This window comes from Lissotriton vulgaris, chromosome 3_1 (genome assembly GCF_964263255.1).
Source record: "Lissotriton vulgaris chromosome 3_1, aLisVul1.2, whole genome shotgun sequence".
NCBI classification, from domain to species: domain Eukaryota; kingdom Metazoa; phylum Chordata; class Amphibia; order Caudata; family Salamandridae; genus Lissotriton; species Lissotriton vulgaris.
Window position 1 is genome coordinate 147,093,667 of NC_141689.1, and position 18,356 is coordinate 147,112,022.

Here is an 18,356-nt window from a genome sequence, read left to right on the forward strand (position 1 = left end):
TTGTGAATTGGCTTTATGAATAGATACCGAATCACGATTCGAAAGGGGCATGTTTAGGGCGTCCCACCCAAATTGCGATTCGGTGCCATGTGTATCAACGGTGAGAGGAAAAATCCCCTTTTGTGAGGGGAATTTGAAATTATTTATTTAATGTAGTGCCTCTTCACAACTAGGTCCCAGTGCATGCCTTCTTCCATCTAAACTACTTGTAGAAAATTAAAAGAATACAGGGCTGATGTGGAGGATATACATAGGAAATATAAAGAGAGTAGTGAAGACAGACTAAAGGCGAGGGAGAAAGAATTATGGGCTACGTGTACTAAAATTAGAAACTGCAATTTCCTAATTATGATTTCCTGCCACCCTCAATTAGGAAATTGCTATTTCTAATGTATGAAACTCGTTTGCGTTTCATTTGTGATTCTTAGTGGGTCTCAAATTGATCTACCTAATGAATATTAATAAGGTAGGATGCAATTTGCAACACATTAGGTCAGGGGTCTCCAAACCGGTCCTGGAGGGCCGGATCCATGCCAGATTTTTAAAATACCTACATGTATCTCAACGGGGATATCCAAAAAATCTGGCATGGATCCGGCCCTCCAGGACCGGTTTGGAGACCCCTGCATTAGGTATTGCTGCCATCACAGGGATGGTGGCCTGCTGGGGTAAGCAGACAGCCGTGTCTGAGATTGCTTTTAAATGAAGAATATTTTAGTTAATGCAGCCTGTTTTCCTTAAAGGAAAAAAAGATATGTTCAAAAATCAAAAAATGAAACTTTGAAGATTAATTTTTCGAGAGTAGGCCGTCTGTGGGACCACTACCTGCATTTAAACAATATTTTACCAACCATACTCAAAGGGGAAGGTCCCTTGGGGATCCATTCCCATTGTGAATGGGTTACCACCTTCTTCAAGATGTTTGCGGAAAAAAATGTTTTGCAAGCATAATTCGGTCCCACAAATTTCATACATCCCATTCAGATTTGGTATTTGGAAGGGATTCCCTAAACACGCCCATTCCAAATACTGAAACGCAAACCAAATCTGCGAATCAGTCAATTTGCGACCGGAAAAAAGCATGATATATGTTGCCCTATAAAATATAGCAATTGTTCCACAAGGAAACAACTAGGGGAGACAGAGTTACAGTGACGAGAACGCTGATATGAATAGCAGCTACTAGTGTGAAAGGATTGTGGAATCATCATGCAGCCAAGACGAACTATCCAGGGCATACCAACAGCTTTGTTTTACAACATTAAAGATTTGAGAGGCAAGTAGTTATTACCAGAGACCTCGATAAAGGAAGACACTTTAGATAAGATATATTTGGATAGTATTTGAATGCCCTACCCTTTATGATTTGTCATGGCTCATAAAACATAGGGATTTGTTCGTGGCGGGTGTTCTAGAAATGGCTAGTGCTTATCCTATGCTTAAGGCAACACAGGAAAACCAGAGGATTTATATCAAGTTCAAAAAGGAAGCACTATCCCAAGGTGGCACAAAAGGCAATAGATGCCTAACTTTCAACCTTTAGGAACAATGATAAACATGAGGCCATTAATCCCACCCACTCATGACCAGCAGTGTTTTGAATATGGTGAGTGGGGCACTGGTGCCTGATGTTGCTCAGTAACATAGGGGTGATTCTCCCTCACTCTTCTTGCTGTCTATAAGCAGTCTGTAATTGAAGATCATTTTGTTAAAACCCCACCAATATTACCCAAGAATGCAGCAGTCATTAAATGTGGTCATGGAGTTCTGAGAGAATATCCTGTTGCCCAAGTATGTGAAAAAGAAAGCTTACATGTTACCACCCACTTCAGTGTAAATCCAAAATTGTTAGATTTGATACAATAGGTAAGGACCATCCTCATTTTGAGCCATTGTGAAAAGAAAGTTAACAAGGTGAAAAATCTTGGTTTTCATAAGCACCTTTTCCCATTCACAAACTCTCTCCTAGGCAAATGGAAATTCCAAAATACAGAAAAGCAAGCAGAGAAGAAAAAAGGAAAGTGATCACAGGAAGTATGGAAAGGAGACAGAGATGTCAGACCACCTGAAAGAGAGGATCCCTCTCTCCGAATACCTGGGAGCAAACCAAGAAAAAAGAAGAACATGGGGTGGAACATATTTCTTGAAAAACATGGGGCCTCATTTATGAAAAGTGACGCATTGCTGCGTGAAAACAGCGATGAGTCACTTTTCATTGCGCCCTCCTTGCGACTCCAATGATGCGTCATATTTACAGTATGACGCATCATTGCGCAAGGAGTTATCGAAACGTCAGTATTTCTGACGTATCTGTTTGGCGCAAAAGTGGCGCATTGCTGGAGTGTGTCACAAAAGTGACAAAACTCCAGCAATGTGTCCTTTCACATGGGGCTAGCCCCATGTGAAAGGGCCTGCGTCAGTCTTACGCCTGCTGTGAGGCAGGCGTAAGAAATTTCACTGATTTCACTGCGTCACTTCTATGACCTTTTCTGCGTCAGAACGCCCCCCTGCATACATTATACTTGCCGCAGGTATAATGTAGCACAGGGGTTTACTAAGTGACGCATCTACCTAGATGCGTCACTTTGTACATATGGTGCAACAAGGCATATTTTTTACGCTGCTGGTGCATCACAAAAAGTGACGCACCGGCAGCGTAAAAGTGACGCATGGCCTCATAAATGAGGCCCCTGGACTGGATTGTATAGGAAAGGAAGACTGTCACAGCCACTGCAGGTTTTAGCACCACTACTTTTAAATGACAATATATTTTTTCACGCGGAAACTCATTTAAAAAGAGATCCCATTTCCAGGTGCAAAAGAGATAAAAGTATTAGAGACCAGTTTTATTGCCCAGGAATTTCTACCCAGATGCAAAAGTATTGCAAAGATTATCCTAATTGTCAGACCACTAATCCTTATAAATAGTCAACAACCCCAATACAAAGTCTCTGTTCCAACATATAGATCTGGATTGCGTTGGTCCTTTCATCACATCTAGTAAATGTTATAGACATATATTAATGAAATTACAATACGCCACACGGTACCTAGAAACCCTACCTCTAAGACAAATAAGAACCACCCAGTAAGCCATACAATGATTGACTCCTTCTTCCCCGTAGGGTTCACAAAAGAAATCCTAACTGGTCAAGGGACCTCATTTGTCTCCAAATTAATGGCTTAAATCTGCAAACAACTAGCTAAAACAAGTGAAAACCAATGTATACCACCTGCAGACAGATGGACTCCTGGATTGATATAATGCCACTCGTAAATGGACTCTAAAGAAAATCAGTGAATTGGATGGGAAAATTTTGGATCAGATGCTCAGTTTTGCACTTTTACTGAATCCAATGTCAGGCACAAACCAGCTTAGGATTTTCCCAATTTGAACTCGTATTCAGACACAAACCCATCACTCTCTTAGAGATGACTAAAGAGAAATGGGAGAGCCAACCCAAAACAGGAAATGAAAAAAGACTAAGAAGACTTAACAAAACAGAGAATAGGCACCACCAGAGGTACAAAGAATTGGAACAGACAGTGATTCTTCAAAAGACTGAAAAAAGTGTTAGAAATACTTGTTGTTTTTGGTTTGGATTTAATTGTCATGCCTCTGTGGCAATTCTTGGTGCAGCTATCGTCCTCAATGGGGGGTTCCTGGATTCCAATAATGACTCAGTCATGATTAAGTGGAGTCCTTAGAAGTCAAAAGGTTAAAAACTGTTGGACTATTTTATTAAAGTCAAGATAGCCAAAAAATATGCTAACATCAAGATTGCTAAAATCTAAAAGAACAAAGGAAAAGATCAGTCAGACCAAATGGCCTCTTTATCTATTCTGTCATTGTTGAAGCCATGCAAACACACAATACTATCGTTCCACTTAGTGAATTCTGGAAAAAGTTTCTGAGAGAGTAGTCAGACCATAATCCATTAAACCATAATCTGTTAACATTATACATGCATTATTATAACTCATCTGATCAATTAAAATCAGTTTAACTCTTTCACTTTCACCATCAATAACAAAATTGCCACAGCACTTATTGCATCTAAAAACTGCCTTGTAAACAATCATTTTATGTCCAGGTTTGATCTTACACCATATTTCATTAAAATTCGTTTTAAAACCTACCCCATCGTCCCTTACACAAAAACAATCCACTAAAATATGTACATTAGAACAATTCATATTTAATCCACATTTACATACTTCCCTATTTTTAAGAAGTGCCTTAGCTATCTCATATCATATTTAAAATGGGCTTAACCCAACCCTAAATTTGAAAATAGTATATCTCATCTCATTATCACGTAGTGCCTTAATGTAGGGCAACATATATAATTGTCCTAAGGATCCATCAAGGAAGTTACAGAAGTCATCTTTTGGAAGCAATTAAAATCTTATTCTCTCTATGCCATTTCTATTTTGGTCCACAATTCTAAGTTAGATCATTTTATTACTGATCCTAAAGTGGGAGAGTCTATAGAAAGCAACCCAGCTGTTTTCTCCAACTGCTTCCTCAGACTCTCAGTCAACCTTAGATTACTAGTCAATAATACTTTCCTACAATAAGAAGCAATCCTATGTTCTTAAAATATTAATACTCAATTCCAAAATGTCAATGTAAGCTTCATTCATGAAATGTACCAAAATAATAATCTAATCTCCATTCTTTTTTTTTTTTTTTTTTAATTTTTAAAAACATTTATTGTGCAGTATCAGCAAACAAATACGGGCCCACAACCATCCGGCCGGCCTCGACGTCAGTTTAAGCACTTTTGCAAGTTATACGGCGACTCAGCAGTACCTCAATACAAAATAGCAATCATTCCGAGTTACACTGGAGATCATCGAACTGCCGAGAAACAGGAGAAATTAAGGTTCATTTTTAAAAATTTTAAAGTATGTTGTAAAGTATAGAAACTAAGAAGGATCAGAGTCCATACAACCCACCGAGGACAAGAGTGGGCAATGTCTACCAAAGGATATCCAACAAGCAGAAAAACATAATCAGAGTAGCGGCACAAGGATACATATGGAAGGATAAACAATCACAAATTATGTTTCGTGCCGGTCATTACCCACCCCATACCGAGCCACCCTACTGACCCAAAGAAAGAAATAAGAAGAGAAAAAGAATTTAAGAAAGGAGAGAGAAAAAATAAGGCCCATAGAAACTTAAAATGGACAAAATAAACCCCCCCCCACCCTACACGCATGCAGAGGCTACGGCCTACCCCCCCCCTAGCAGTGTGCCTGTCGCCCAAAAAAGAGTACCCGAAATACAGACACAGGAATGAAAGGAAGGAAAGAAAAAGGAATCATATAAAACCGGAGGAGGGCCAGACATATGTGCTCTCGGTCTCCCCAGCCACGCGTTTATTCTCCACCCCATGAGCAAGAATCAACAGCAGCAAGTAACAGTTACGGTAGTGAATGGGGAGGGTTATCACATATTGCGCAGCCAAATGTGTCATAGGGACATTCCAACCCGAGTCTCCGCCAGCCAAGCAATCAACAATCGTGAAAGGGAACCACTTAGCCCTGGCCTGTTCGTGGAAGTCCCCCTAAACATGGCCCCTGAGGGAAGCCCGTCCCAACCAAAGCAAAGGAACAAAATGTCCACGCACGGCAGAGGAGAGGCATGTGAATGCAAAATGGACGTCGCCAGTCACCAATAGATCCATCTTCCCCGACGAACATCGCCCCCAGGTTCGCCCGATGACACGCATTCCACAGCAGGGAGAGTAGGGCTTGAGAGGAGGAGGCAGTCAAGGGGGCCAATAGCTGCAAAAACGGTGTCCGAGTCAATAGTGGCGATAACATGGACGAAGTCTCAATCCTCGGCTGAGAGAGGAACACTGTAGCGCAGCTGGAGCTGGCGGACGGCTGTCCGCAGGCACTAATACAATCAGGGACAATCCGCTCCCATCTGCACTCGTGTGGAAACATAGTAGCCCCCTCAAGAACCGGCAAAGGCAAATCGTCACATCTCTGGGAGCAGGCCAGCCGTGTTCGCCCCAGTGTGAACGCGATGTCGTCAAGCTTCTTACCCAGCTCTCGGGAACCATCTTTCCACGCAGATCGTAGGTCATCAAGAGCAGCAAGAACGGCGCCACAGGATAGCGCAGGCTGCAGTCCCCACATATCAGCATTACGAGATGACTCGCGCAGCCCATCGTACCGCTCATCGCTAGGCAGGGTAATGCAATCCTTCCCATTCAGGGAGCCATCAGACATTTCCACCTCGTCGGGAAAATGATGATAAAACGGGGGCGAGATCGGCACAGGCAAGCTGCAGTCCGAGTTGCTGATGTTAACATGGCACACTTCTAATGAGCGACCCTCGGTAACAGGCATCCCTTCTTCGACTCAAGGCTGGGGAAAATTCGGGAGTGGTCCGCAAATGCCGGGCAAGTTCGAAAATGGGGTCGTCACAGCTCACCTCCAGCGTTCTACAAATAAGAAGTATTCCCAGTGAGCCCCCACCTCGCAGATGTACTCCGGTCGCGTGTTGCGAGAAGCCGTGCTACGGCAGAGAAATTATTTTCCTTCTCCCCTTCGGCAGGCAATGCGTCCCAAAGGACCAGCTCCGCCCAGGCTCAGCTGGCCGATGTTGATCAATCAGCATCCGGCGGTGTATAGCAGCACAGGTCCCGGCTCTAGGGCTGCGGATGCCGCCAAACAACTTCGTAAATATCTCTGGTTACCAGGCAGGCAGAGACATCGGGAAAACGCGAGCAATGACAGCGCGCATACACATACATCCCTCTGCAGCGCAACCCCAGGATGATGGTCAGGATTTCAGTGCGGGGCTCGAGGGCTCGCGGAGCCGGGAGCCTACGCTTCTGCTCCGATCGCCATCTTGGCTCCTCCCCCCCTAATCTCCATTCTTATGGCCAGTATTATTGATGTTTGGGGAGGTTCAAGAAAGATCAAATACACAATTCCCATACCATATAAACCATTGCTTTAAATGTCTATAGGACCAAAGATATATTGGGACTTCCAAAATGTCTACCAAATTTACAAAACCCTGCTATAGCTGGTAACACATGTGATTGTGCAATATCCAAGTGGCGATGCCAGTCTAAATTGACTGTAAAATCCATGCCAATATATCTGTAAGCGTTAACTTCCTTTACCATTGTTGTATTTATATGCCATTGGTACAATTTTCTCTTAGGTACCAAAAAGATCATTTTAGTTCTTCCATATTATTGTATTCCATATTTTTGAATTACAATAATTCTAAAAGGCCCCTACATTTCTTTGCATACCAACTTGTGCCATATCCATGATTACCAACCTGTCGGCATATAAAACACAGGGCACATGTGTCTACCTCCCATTTCTGATGAGAACGAGTGTCTACTCGATAATGCAGAAGGGAGATCCACTAAACAGAAGGTAAATAGCATTGATGATAATATATAACCCTAGCCTGAACCATTACTTATTAAGTTTTTCTAAAAGGCATATCTCCATGATCCAATTGTACTCTTGCCCAATTGCTCTTTGTAATTTTTTTAAGAATTGCTAACAACCCTCCTGGGATTTTGAGCCCTTTCAGTTACCCCACAGTATTTCCCAATACACCAGATCTAATGCCACCCAGAAGTCAATGCAAGAGCAGAAGAGAGTCCTACTTTTTATATCAACTATTAAATATGAAGTGAGGTCCTTGATAGTTGTAAATCACATCAATGGCACGGCACAGTACTGTAGCTCTCCGGCACAGCTCTGGAAATGTGCTGGAGAGCTACAGTACTGTGCCGTGCCAGTGATGTGATTCACAACCATCAAGGACCTCACAGCTCTGGAAATAAGAAGCTTCTCATTTCCAGAGCTGTGCCGGAGAGCTACAGTACTGTGCCATGCCATTGATGTGATTCATAACCATCGTGAACCTCACTTCAGTCATTGCTTTAAATCCACCCGAACGGTGGACCATACGTTGCAAATCTCCCCTGATTCAAGCTGTCCCTCAGTTTGTCTGGTTCTGAGGAAGACCCGCTGTGCCTACTAGTCAATCACGCACGTTACTGGGTCGAAACATCAAAGTACTTGTGATAATCCTGACCGTACTCTCTATAAATCCCAAGCGGTATGGAGCTTCATTTACCTAGGGATTGATGTCCTTTGAATGACTAATTTCAACAATTCCTGCAGCACTATCTTGTTCACATTTATCACTTTTTTCACACTTTTTGCAGCATATCACTTGCGCTGTTTGAGCAAATTGTATGTTCATGAACTTTGACAGCCTTCTAATGTCAGCTCGACACCATAAAATGTAAAAAAATATATGGATTTATCCTTAAATGCAAACTTTCTTTGATTTATTCTTGGTGTGTTTTTTGTTTTGGGACTCATTTGGTCTTTCCTTTTTATGGATTATTGCTGAAAAGATTTGAGTATTGTTGTTTTATTGGTTATTATTCAACTCTGTACCCGACAGAACCACATTCTCCACATTCCTTTCAGCCGAAGACATTATTACAGTATTTATTGTTCCTGCTTGATTACTTAACTACTTGCCAGACTTTAATTTAGACAATTGGTTCCAGAAAATATGTTTGATATGATTATGTATGTAGATTACAAAAAAAAGCCCTTAAATAACCACCACCATACCTTTTGGTCTCTATGTAGTATTCCTGATCTAATTTCTTTGTTTGAAATTATCTCTGTGATATGTAGCAATCTCTTGTCAGTTGCAGTGATATACTGTTCCTACTAATTTATTAGCACTGTCTATTCGGTCAACAAAACTTCATAATATAGTGACCAAGGGCCTGATTTAGATTTTGGCAGATGGATTACTCTGTCACAATGGTGATGGATATCCATCCACCAAAATATAAATCCCATAGGGTATTGTGGGATTTATATTTCGGCAAACAGGATATCCGTCATTATTGTGACAAAGTAACCCATCCACCGAAATCTAAATTAGGCCCTAAGTCTTTATATATAAAATCAGTAAATGTTGATCTGACTAGTTCACAGTACCACATCTACCCCCCTAACCTTTCAGGGTTATAGATATTGTCGGTAATCTCAAACATGACCACTCAGATTCCAAAGGAATTCATGGAAACAGATCTAACCCGTTACTTTATCACTTTTGCATGCAAAAAGTGTCACAAAGAAAAGATAGGATAATACATTTTCAAATATTTATTGAAAAGATCTTATCCTTATTAATACACAGATAAGACACACTGTTGTAATAAGCATTATTAGAATAGTGAACAACACAAACAATTCAACCTTGTTAGCATAGCGGGAGTACCCTTCTGCCAGACTTAGGGACCGATTCCGATCTCGTAAGGAAAGCAGCATGACCTATTCGGACCTGGAATGTTTTCAGTACGATTCAGAGCGCTGGAGTCCGACTGAGCGAGTACGATGCATTTGCATGCTTACGGACTCGGTTCGCTCAGGCTCCCATTGAACTCTATGGAAGCCTGTATACTGCACAGGTACTTAGGCTCCCATAGCAAAAAGGGGTTGTTGGGGAAAAGTATACACCCTGTGGCGGGCATCCCTTGGTGCCCGCCACACTGTGCATGCCTTGATCGGGGGGACCCATTGGCATCCCCACAGATTCGATTCAGTGAGCTCCAGGTGAAGGGAGGCTTGCTATGGGCCCCCAAAGAATGATTCCGGCAGCCTTTTCGATCTGGACGTAGCGTAATATGAAGTCTGTCTGAATCGTTCATCATACTTTCTTGCTCATAAACAGCGTAAATAGAGCTGTACAAACGTCTCTGCACGAGTCTTACAGACTGGATCGGGGTTGTAAACAATTCGGTCAACGCAGACATGATATTCGCATCAGACTTGGTCGTTCAGAATGGGGGATGATTCGGTGGTGAACAGGTGCTCTTTAACGGTTTAGGCAATTCCGTACACAATTCGGACTCCTTCCTTACGAGATCAGAATCGGGCCCTTAGTTGGAATGGCCTAGCCCCATACCTTACCGTTATGTGTCAGGAAGTCGTCTTTAGTGCATTAACAAATGCACTCATCTAAATGTGCAGCACTGCACACTTCTCTTGCATGGCTATCTTTCCTTCTCTGGATGAAGGTTGGTGCCAGCAGTGATGCATCTGGGTCATAGTAGGTTCTATGATAGCCTCGGCACAAAGTGCTTCTCACCAAATTCAGAATGGAAGCTGTTTAACCCCTTGCATGCTGATGACGGAGCGGTTCCGTCATCAGCTACGGGTGAGCTGTGCTGATGACGGAACCGTTCCGTCATGACTCCGCCCGCGCAAGGCGGAGTCAGCATGGGCGGGGAATGACGGTTCCGTCATCAGCTACGGGTGAGCTGTGCTGATGACGGAACCGTTCCGTCATGACTCCGCCCGCGAAAGGCGGAGTCAGCATGGGCGGGGAATTCCCGCCGCACGCAAGGGGTTAAATTCCTTATCATACTGTACCAGAGGTGCAGAACAGCATCTTTATCGCCTACGAGTATCAAAAAGGCATCACGTTCTAAATATGTGACCATGGAACTAATTGTGCAGACTGCAGGGCAACAATGCCTACCAGATATAAGTGCATGTGTGGCACATTCTCGTGTTTATGGAACACATGTGCAAACCACTTTGGAAAAAAAGCTATGTTAAAAAAGAAAGCTAAAATAAGGGCTAAATGTATGTCCTACATCACCCTCCCCTTGGTTGGATGAGACAACTTATATAAAAATAAGCAATAGCAATGAATATATGTAAAAAGCCTTGCGTTTCATATAAACACTTCAACAACATAAGCAGACGCATAAAGTCATAACAATTCCAAATTTAAAATACATGCAAAATACTAAAAAATGAAGAAAGGAATTTCAAAAACCAAAAAAGCAACCAAAGGGTCTAGGAGGCACCCAAATTAAAAGATGACATCTCCAAAATGTCCATTACATCCATTTGCAGCGTATCAATGGGGCCCAGGAAGGAACAAGCATCCGCAGACAATAGATCAACAGAGGCCTGAAGAGCAAGATACAAGGAACAAATATGGTCACAAAATTAAGTAGCTCCCATCAGAAAGCAAGGAAAATTAAGACTTTATCAATTTGACTGGAACACCCTTCAGATAACACACTAGGTTAGGCAAGGAAGCATTACAAACTCCATGAAGTGATATCTCTTTACAGACGAAGGAGTGACCCAAAGAAGTTCCACACTCATGTAAGCTAACAAAAACCTCTTTGTTTCCATGCATACATCCGTATTCAAAGGGGAAAAACCAAGCCTTTGTGTAAAAAATGTACACCCATTGCCTCATATCTGCCTCCATGAAAATGTCAAAGACATGATGTGAAATGAAACGTTGAAATGGGGAGGAAATGAAATACATGAACGAGCCAGATAGGAGATGGCATTTCAGCGACTGTAAAAGACAAGTTTTCTAAACATTCAATATTAAGCATAGTGTAGGTTGCTTCTTTTCTAATCATTAATATTTGCATATGTGTCAAAGTATAAGGCAAAAATAATTAAGTAGCATTCTAATAATTCCATGGTACTCGATTTGATTTTAAAACGTGTAGCATCCAACTTAATTGCATAATTGGCCTTAACATACTCTGGCTATGTTGAAGCATAGACACGTTCTATTGCATGATAGAAAATATGCAGATGAAACAATATTATTCAATGAATAAATATGATTGGACAGTGTATTGACAAAAGCCAAAACCTTTTTCAAATTTTCTTTATCAATTTATGTTAAATGTTCAGGAGCTTCTTGTTGAGACATTTTCCAACTGTCATTATAAGTGGCATATATGAAAAGTTTAGAATGAGATCTAGGACCCAACAAAAAATCCTTCAAATCTATATCATCTGAATAGAGGCATAAGTGGCAATCAACTGCTGACAAGGTGGAATGCTCTAGCCATTGTTGGCATAGCTTACCCACGATATAGGTAGTAAGCAACACCGAATTCAGTGACTGAACATACCGAGGCTCTGGCCTGCTTTCGTTAAACTCCTTAAAGAGTTTTAAAAAATGGGAATCTCAGCCATTGGTATCAACTGGCCAGAATACCACCCATCAGAACTAGAAATTAAAGAATTATACGTTCCATTCAGCACTATTCCATTAATATGTTCGTCCATGAAATTAACATATCATTCCCAATTATCCAACCGTGCAACAGAGGAAATGCTAGGTGTATTTACAGTGGCAAGACCAACATGTAGTCTGTTGTACAGTTTTGTTTGAATAGATCATTAGACGAGTGTTAGAATTTTGGTCTTTAGTTGGCAGAGTTATGCACCATGTCCAAGTAGGGACAACAACCCTAGTCATGGTGAGTTAGATACACAAATTAAATTAACCTGTGCTCACCCTCTGGTAGCTTGGCACAGAGCAGGCAGGCTTAACTTAAGAGGCAATGTGTGAAGTTTTGTGCAACCAATACACACAGTAACACAACGAAAACATCACAAAACTACTCCACACAAGTTACAAAAAATAGAGAATATTTATCTGAGTAAAACAAGACCAAAACGACAAATATTCAATAAGTAGAAGTTGAGATATACATTTTTAAAGGTTAAATACAACTGTAGTGCTTAAAAACAGAAAGCACCAACCAGGGTCATCGCATCACACTAACTGATATACATCCAAAGATCAAGTTGACCGCGATGGAGCGAGGGCTGGCTACTGGGAACTTGTCACACTGAAAAAGTACCTTGGATGGAAGAAACATCAACGTTGAGGATCTGATGTGTTGGTTCAGAGCCACACAGTCCAAAGAGGTGTCATCAACAAGCCGCGCAGTGGCCTATGCACAGTCCTCAAAGCCAATGCGATGGAGGTGATGTGAGCAGCGCATTCAGTGATGTGGAGTCTTATGAGGCTCGGTGATGGAGATGCATCATCATCGAGAAGGCGATGTGTGGTTTCTGACTGGCACAACAAAGGTGATGCATGAGTTTTTGCAGAAATCAGCTGTGAGATCTACTTCTGAGACCCAGGACTGGAGGGGCACCTCAGGCAAGAGCAGGACTTGCAGAAGGCAGAGTCCAGCAGCACTAGCAGGAATGCAGAAATTATTTTGTGTCCCTGAGACTTCAGAAAACAGGAGGCAATGCAGCAAGCCATTGTAGTTATTCTGGGTGCAAGTGAATTGGGTCCAGTCCTTGTCCTCAGTAGGGCATAGATCAGCAGGGCAGCAGGGATGTTCAGAGAAGCAGTTCCTCAGAACAGTCAGTCCAGGCAAAGTGGCAATCCTTACAGTACAGCAATCTTTACTCCAGAAAGTCCTTCCTGGTCCAGAGTGTACTGATTTGATAGGGTCAGATCCCCAGTACTTATACCCAAATGGTTCTTTGAAGTCCAGGTGACTTCAAATCAGCTCCCTGAAATGCACATGCTACCCTCTTATCCTAGCTCTAGCTCCAGATTTCCACTAGGAGGTAATTAGCCCTTGTTGTGTGGGACAGAGGACACTGCCTATTGAAGTGCAAGTGTTAGCTCCACCACACTCTTCCCTCCCAGGATGAGCTATCAGAATACATCTGAGTTTGCTGTCACACCTGCCCTTCCTGTGTTTGCGGATGTCTAAAGGGAATGCACAAAGTGTAACTGTCACCTACCCCTGAATTATATTGGAAGGTACACAAAGCAGTAAGAGCAGAGAAATTCCCACTTTCTAAAAGTGGCATTTCTAAAATAGTAATGTTAAGTCCGAATATACCAGTGAAGAGGATTTATAATTACCATTCCTAAGATATGAAACATGACAAAGCTACCTCTTTCTGATCCAGAATTTCAGCTTAAAATTATATCAAGGAAATCCCAATGCTAGCCTATGAGAGGAGTATGTCTCAGAGTACCTGAAAAATGAATTTGGGTGTTTGTCACTACTAGGATATACAAAACATAAGAGTACATGTCCTACCTTTTACTAACATAGCCTCCTTCCCTTAGAGTTATTTAGGACCTACCTTAGGGGTGACTTATATGTAATAAAAGGGTAGTTTAAGGATTGGCAAGAAAATTCAAATACCAGGTCAAAGTAGCAGTAAACTGCAAACACAGGCCCTGCAAAAGCAGGCCTGATGCAGGTTGTTAAGGGATACTTATGTGAATGGCACAATCAGTGCAGCAGCCCCACTGCTAGCATTTGAAGTAAAGAGCTTGAGTATATGGTATACCACTTTACAAGGGACTTACTAGTAAATTGAATATGGCAATCAGGTTTAGAGGAGAGAGCACATGTACTTTAGAACTGGTCAGCAGTAGTAAAGTGCTTAGGGGGGCCATTAGGATTGCGGGTGGAGTTTAGTCCGCCCATCACGCTAGTGGTGCTAGGACCGGCTGCCAGTGGTGCGGCGGTCCAGCACCGGTGATTAGGATGCCACTGCCACCGTGGAGGTGGCATCCTCCATTCCCAACATTGTGGCGGGCGGTGCTCACAGCACCACCCACCATAATGCTGGGAATGCACTGCATGCATTGTCATGCACAAGGTGACAGGCACCGCAATGTGCCTGCCACCATGTCCATGACAATGCAGGGGTACCATAGATACCCCCATGAGCACCCCCACCCCTCCAAATACCCTGGGTGCCTGCAACGGGCCCCCGTAAGAGAATTCTGCCAGCCCCGTTGCCGCCATGGAAAGGCATGTTTCCGCCCTTTACTAATATGGATGGCGGTGTCTAGCAGACACCGCCACCATATTATACCCTTTTCCGCCCGGTCGACTTGTTGACCGGGCAGAAAAGCGGCGGACGGTCTTCCTGTCTGCCACGGTAACCCCGCCATACTAATATGGTGGGGGGTAAATGGGTTGCGGGTGGGGGGTGGGGAAGGATGTAGGGTGGATTGCCACTACCATGCAGGCGGTGCCGATCCGCCCTACATCCTAATGGTGTCCTAAAGCCAAGAAAAAAAGTTTAGGGTGACCCTTTAGAGATGGCCATTTCTAACAGTGAAGAATCAGACAAGCCCTAAATAAAATATCAGTGACATGTACCTGCCAGTGTTATCTACTCCAAACAGATTTAAGTATAATATTGTCCTTTTAATACTCATAACCCATCGCTGCTAGCTATAAAAATAAACGAGTCAGAATAAATTAAATCTGATTGTGCAAGCATATTTTTCTTTGATGGGGAAGACATAAGCTCATACTAATATGAATGTAGGTTTGTAGGGAATTAAGCAGAAAAGTAAGTGATCTTCTTTGATTACATTTTAAAAGTAGCCAGTCAGTATTCCTACTGTGTATATTTAAAAACAACACATGGAGTACTAGCTCTGTGTAAATAGTGATGTGCATAATGATGGCAGCAAAACATTTCGCCACAATTTTCAGAATTAAAATAAAAATCTTCAGTTTCATATAGTGATTATGATTCCAATTCAGAAAGCACATTAGAAACAGTCACAACATCCCATTCATCAAAATTGAATCAGGGGAAATAGTGTCATCAATAGCAATTTTAAACACTTATTTTAATTAATTATATTTAAATTACTTGCCACCCTATTCCCCTATAAACCCACAACCCCCTACATATTAGAAATAATAACATTTATTTATCAATCAATTAATAAATTTTTTTACCAATTAACAATTAATTTACAATACATTAATTAACAATAAATACAAATTAATACAAAATAATTATAATTAATATAATTATAAATTAACCAATGAATAAAAAGTAATTACCACTTAAAAATCAAATAACAATAAATTAACAATCAATAACAAGAAATAAAAACATATTAATTAATTATCATTAAATTACGTGGCACTCTATTCCCCTATAAACCCACAACCCGCTCTGATACTTAAACGCAACATTTACTGAAAAGAAATTCTATTTTCAAAACATTTAAAAAAAATAGAAATAATTTAAAAAAAATGTTAAACATACTAAAATACACAACAGTAAAGAAAATTGATATTATTTACAACAATATTTCTGCTAACAATAGTATTTACTTCGATATTACTTACTTCGATATTAATTTTTTTTATATTACTTACCTTGCAGTTGATATTCTGGTCAACGATATTCTTTACTTCGATATTCTGTCCCTACGATATTAAAAACGTAATATTAGTGTAGGCCGATATTAAAAATTCGATATTTTGACTGCACACCCTGAGAAGCATTGGCATACATTGATTACATTTACCCCACGGATGGTGATTTAAACTCACACTTGGCCAAAGCTGATCGTATAATTCTGGGATTCACTGATCATCGCAATAAATTTCCAAAATCTAAAATTGCCTTTTTTCAGTGGCCCATTTTTGGGATATAAATTATTGAATGAAAGCAAAAGCCTAGCACCCCATTTTTGGGAGAAATGTGCTCTTTTGCAACCATCGAATACCTTAAAAAAGCTTCAATAACTTTTAGGCTTTCTATATTTTGGTAGAACATAAACACCAGATTATGTGCAATGAGTGAAATTGTTGTACAATTTAATTAATCCTGACTTTTCTAATGAACATTGCACTACTGAACATTCTACTATTATCAGAGACTTACAGACAGAAATGTGTAAGTGCGTTTTGCATCAGTGGATTTTTTTTTAACTGCAGTATAAAAAGCTGTCCTGAAGGAATGTACTTTGGCTAAGGGAAAATGCATAACTGCTTTAGATGCTGTTGCCAAGGCTAGCTTCTCACCCGAAAGCCTTACATTCAAGACGTAGAATGTTTCGTAACAGCTATTTTTGTAGATTGTTTTTCCCCAATTTTGGGAACACAGGAATACCTCCATTGTGAACATGAATACCCCATGCTTAGTGAAATGTTGCTCTAGTTCAGTGTGCTTACATAGTCTAAACTGATGGTTAAGCCCAGCCCATGGTTAGTACTGAGTATAAGTCCTCAGCTGCATGTACTGCAGTAAACGGTGTCATGAAAGATGGTGTATTTCAGGCACAGAAAGCATACAGAAACCTTCGATGACTGTACCACTCAGCTAGTTGAATTAAAAGCGTTGGTTCTGGCACTGCAGAATTTAGATTCAAAATTCTTCACACTTCTAGTGTGTGATTTCTATTAGGGTGTTCAGTCCTTTAATGAATATTTGCCCTAATTGTGCTTGAATGATTTTAAAAAATCCAAAGGTACTGCTATCAAGCATTAGCTTCTCTGGGGGTAGGTTGAACTGGAACGTTCTTTGCCATGAGCTCCTGTGATTCACAAATTGAATCATCAACATATTGATTTACACATTGTAGGGAATTCAATGAAGCTACCAAGGTGACTGTTCAGACTGTATTAGTAGCTGTGATTACTCATTCGCATATGAGGATAGATGATGACATTTTGGCTGCGGTCACTGCTTCGGCTAGTGGAGCTCCTCTACTAAAATGCTATTAATCCCCAAATAATTCCTACCTGTTGAGTTCTCAAAATATTCCCTTTGCTCGCATTGCCAGGGTGGGTGATTGAGTGATACTCAACCGGTACCGCAGGTTAGAGTTAATAATAGGTGCTCATGAGGGATTGGGTTCTGCACATGCTGGTGTTGCACCTACAGGTCCTGTTACAGAAGCAGCGCTGCTGATGTTAGTGTTTTCAAAACAGACAAAAAAGTGTCCTTTGTTGTGACTATTGTCAACAAATTAAAAGTTCCACTGTTCAAATAAGCCAGTACAATGTGTCTATTTACATCATTTCAGTAAATGTTGCGTTTAAGTATCAGAGCGGGTTGTGGGTTTATAGGGGAATAGAGTGCCACGTAATTTAATGATAATTAATTAATTAATATGTTTTTATTTATTGTTATTGATTATTAATTTATTGTTCATTAATTATTAATTGGTCAATACTTTTTATTAATTAGTTAATTTCAAATTATAGTAGTTATATTACATGTATTAGTTTTTATTAATTGTTATTGTAATTTAATTAATTGGTAATTCATTTTTATTAATTAATTTTTTTGGATTAATTTATAATTAAATTAATTGTGTTATTTTGTATGTGTAACGGTTTTTGTGTCAATAGGGGAATAGGATGGAAAGTAGTTTAATGTTATTTAAGTAAATATTAATTTAATAGGTATTTATTAATAATTATGTTGTTGAATAATTATTAATATGGTTTTTATTTTACAAAAAATATTTAATTGGCTAAGTATGTTAATTGAACCCTTACGCTATCTTACATTTTCCATACTGTTACACTTACTTGAGTTGGAATAGTAATTTTAACCCCTCCACTATCTAACACTTCCCTACTTTTGCACTCACTGGAGTGGGAATAGTAATTTTTACCCCTCTGCTATCCAACACTTTTTCTACTGATTCAATTACTGGAGTGGGAATAGTAATTTTTACC